General features: G+C 35.6%; 1 pseudogene; it reads left to right on the top strand.

Moving 5' to 3' along the window:
- Positions 1-255: 255 nt before the first annotated feature.
- Positions 256-1,606, top strand: LOC137717006 (BURP domain protein RD22-like; annotated as a pseudogene).
- Positions 1,607-4,443: the final 2,837 nt, after the last annotated feature.

Raw genomic sequence — 4,443 nt, forward strand, 5'->3', positions numbered from 1 at the left:
CACACTAGACTATGGAAGGGATTCCTCTATAAAAATTGAACCAATTTGCTATTGTTTACCATACGGGCCTGAGTTTTCTTGTTTCTTCCTTTTCAATGGGGTTCCTTCCTTCCAGAATCTTTGCATTTTTCACTGTGAGTAAACCGTGTAAAATTTGATTTTTCCCAATGATTTTTACGAATCTTACAGCTATACATATCTGATTTTCTTTATCTCGTACTAATGAGAATTTTAACTATTTTGCGGCTCACACTGATGGCAATGGCAAGCTATGCGACTACTTTACTGCCACCTCAACTTCACTACTGGAACTCCATCCTGCCAGACACAACAATGCCAAAGGCTCTCAGCCAACTTGTCCAACCTGGTTTGTATTGACAATTTCTGACTCAAAAGCTTTTCTCAACACTCTACTGATACGATATGTGGTTAAGAAAACCAAAGAATATATAGAATGGAGCGATTTCATTCTTTGCGGATGGGATTGGGATTGCATGAAATTGGGATTGTCTCCATGAACATAGAACGGTTATTTTGTATTGGAATAGAGAGTTACTATTGGCACTCCAAATAATTAACCTGTTGGGCAGATTACATTTTTGTACCACATTGATGTATCATTTGATGTGTCATGTGATATGTGTATGTCACGTTAATTAACGAATATATTTCATGGATATTGGTTGTATACATAAAAAATGATACACTAATGTGATATAAATATGTAATCTCCTTAATATTACTCATAGAAAAAGGGTGAGAATGGAATTATGACTGTTTGGAATCCTTATTACAATTCCCTTGTGACAATCACACTGGTGTTGCTAATTCTCTATTTATGTTGCTAATTCTACTTATCACACTAGAGTTGGCAAAGGGAACTTGTCCTTTTTCAGTCAAGATGCTGCCCGAAACTGCTGGTGTGTTTTTGTGAATTACAAAGGTAAAAGTGGAGGCCCGAGTCAAGTATTTTTCTTCCTGGAGAAGGACATGCATCCTGGAAATGGAAAGAAATATCGCTTAGCTAAAAATTCGACTAGAGCAACTTTCCTATCCCGAAAAACTGCAGAGTCCATCCCCTTCTCATCTAGCAAAATGCCACAAATTCTCCACCAATATTCATTGAAACCAGGGTCTGTGGAAGCGATTAGAATTAATGAAACCATTCAGGAGTGCGAAGGTCAGGGCATTATAGGAGAAGAAAAACAATGTGCCACATCTTTAGAGTCGATGATTGACTATGCCGCTTTCAAGCTCGGAAGAAATATTGAAGCAGTCTCCACGGAGGTGGAAAAAGCAGCTGCCGATGTGCAAAATTTTACAATATCCCCAGGAATGAAGAACCTTTCTGCAGCCTACAAGAACAAAGTCATTGTGTGTCACAAGTTAAACTACCCGTATGCTGTCTTCTACTGCCATGCATTTCAAAGTATTAGGGCTTATATGGTGCCTCTACGAGGATCAGACGGGATCACCGTGAAAGCAGTAGCTATCTGCCATACAGACATCTGAATGGAACCCAAAGATCTTTCAAGATTTGAAAGTTAAACCAGGAACCATTCCCGTTTGCCATTTTCTTCCGGATGGCGATATTGCCTGGTTTTAAAACAGAAACATTAGCTACCTAGCATGATTACTTGCCAGAGAGCTTTCCCTGTAAAAAGAATTGAATAAGAGCATTCTAGTTGATTCCCGCTATTTATAAAAAAAATATCCCATTATTAATATTGGGATGTTATCTTCATTAAAACAACTAGCAATTTGACTATTAACTTCAGTAACCAAGTACTCATTAGCAGCAAATTAAGACGTACGCAGAAGAAAACAATAGAATAAAAATAAAAATAAAAATGATCTCTATGACGTTCTTCCAAAAAAAAAAAAAAAATAGATCTCTATGACAACTGCAAAATTCTTGCATAGTTGAGTCCATACTCCATGCTGGCCTTCAACTAGGACTTAAGGGAGGAAATTGGAGTTAGTAAATAGGGCCAAAATATGTTAAAAGAATAGCCTACTTTGATGCTGTAATTAATTTTTTCGGTCCAACATGACTCATATCACCAATATTATCCTCAATTAACTACATATTAAACCTTAAGTATGGGTTTTCATCACGAAGGACAGAAAAATCAGTGACTATTAGTGAACATCCCACATGTATAAATTATTTATTGCTTTGTTTTATACATCTCCAATGTAGAACTCCTGTATCTAACAGAAGGTGTTAATTGAAATATCACTGAACACTAAACACTCTATTTTAAATATAGTCTAGATTTCACTAATTAGTTATTTTTTTCATGAGAAACTTTGGATACAGTCCCTATTTACTCATGTTCTTTGACTGAAATCTTGTTGGTTTTCAATTTTTAATTGAAGTCCCTGGAATTAATATAATAATTTATTTCTATGTAAGTTATTATAATTTTTAAATTAAAAATTGAAATATTTAGCTGTTTATATTAATGAGATTGTAAATAAAACTCATGATTTGTGGGAATTAAAATATTAAAAGATAAATTATACTCTTCAATATATATATATATATGTGTGTGTGTGTGTGTGTGTGTGTGTGTGTGTGTGTGTGTGTGTGTGTGTGTGTATGTGTGTGTGTGTGTAAGTATGGGTACATTCATCAAATTAATCAAAAAAAATTATTGTACCGGTACATTCTTCAAAACCAAAATAATAGACACTGGGCTCTAGGCTTGTAAGAAACTCACATCGCATGTTTATTCACAGTTAGTGTTTTAGATTTACGACAGATCATTGGAAAAGGAACCGATGTTTATTCACTGTAAGTGTTTTAGATTTACGATAGATCATTTTCCATCTACCATGACGCTTTGCTAGGGAAAAGGAACCGATGTTTATTCACTGTAAGTGTTTTAGATTTACGATAGATCATTTTCCATCTACCATGACGCTTTGCTAGGGAAAAGGAACCGCGTTGGTTTCTTTTTCTAAAAATTCTGTAATCGTGTTCGTTTATCGTACATCGTGCGATTAGAAATTATTTAAAATTTAAAATTTAAAATTCAAATATAAATAATATTTAACAAAAATTAACTGTACAATGTACGATAAACAGATAAGATGGTAGAATCTCTAAAAAAATGATTCGGCCAAAATCCTTATAATTTTTTCAGTTGCTTTTTAGATTCTTATATTCCTGCTAGTTGTCTTTTTATGCTTGGTTCGTAAATGTTTAATTTTTTTTACTTTATTAAACATAGGGATTCTGCAATCGTGTTCGTTCATCATACATCGTACGGTCAGAAATTATTTAAAATTTTAAATTTTAAATTCAAATTAAATAGTACTTAACGAAAAATGATTGTACGATGTACGATAAACAGACACGATTGCAGAATCCCTAAAATCCTTAAAAAAAGGATCGATTGCACGTGCAATTATAGTTGCTACATTGTTGCTATTGTTACATAGGCACATTGGTGCCCTTTGACCTTAATAGGGCACAAATATCTTATTGTGCACAGTGGCCATATATTTTGTAGCGTATTGATAAACAAGAGTTGGCAGTCGCTGTTTTCTTGATTGCATGACAATAAAGACTGCATACGCATGGGTCAGTTTGTGATAGACAATCATTTTGTTAGCTGCAAAGCTTCTTCACAACATTTCAAAAAATATGACCACTGCGCATAATAAGTTATTTGTGCCCTATGAGGCCGAAGGGTACCAACATATGTGCCTATTTAACAATAGCAACAATTGAGCTATTTGATCCCGGCTTAGCTTGTATACGAAAAATTGAGGAGTGTATAGCTGCTCAATCTTAGAACACTTTGGTGATGAGGCTAGCTACATGCCTGTTCAAGTGAGAATTAATCGATTTATATATGGCATCGAAAACGCAACAACGGTTTGAAACAGAACTGAAGTTAAAAAGAATACGTAAACTACACAGATCAATCGATATGCTGACTTCACTCAGAGTGTATTGGTGTGTAAGTTGAGAATGCAAACCGTACGTGCTATAACTAAGACAACTAAAAATCGAATGAAACAAAAGTGACTAGCATGTCAAGAAATACTTAAGCAGTGTCGACAGAGGTGGAAAAAGGAGTGTGGAGTGAAGATGAGCATCATTTCCTGTCATCTTTGAGAAATATTGAGGTGGGCAGGGGAGAGATTCGTCAACACAAGCCAACAAACTGCGGCTCTTCAAAACTGGAACGATCCGAGAAGCCGTAGGTTGTAGTTGTAGGTCAAGATTTGATAGTTATGGCTTCAGACAGAAGGGAAGAAAGTCAGCAGCAGGAGGATTGGTAGAAATGGTTGACATGGTGAGAGGCAAGCCTACGAGGGTGGAAGCAAGATCGGGAAAGAAAAAAAAAAGACGGTGTGAAAGAGGCGGAGGCAGAGAAGAAGACCGAAGTGAATGGCCTCGATAACTCATCAGAGGCATAAGGTGTG

This window comes from Pyrus communis, chromosome 15 (genome assembly GCF_963583255.1).
Source record: "Pyrus communis chromosome 15, drPyrComm1.1, whole genome shotgun sequence".
Taxonomy (NCBI): domain Eukaryota; kingdom Viridiplantae; phylum Streptophyta; class Magnoliopsida; order Rosales; family Rosaceae; genus Pyrus; species Pyrus communis.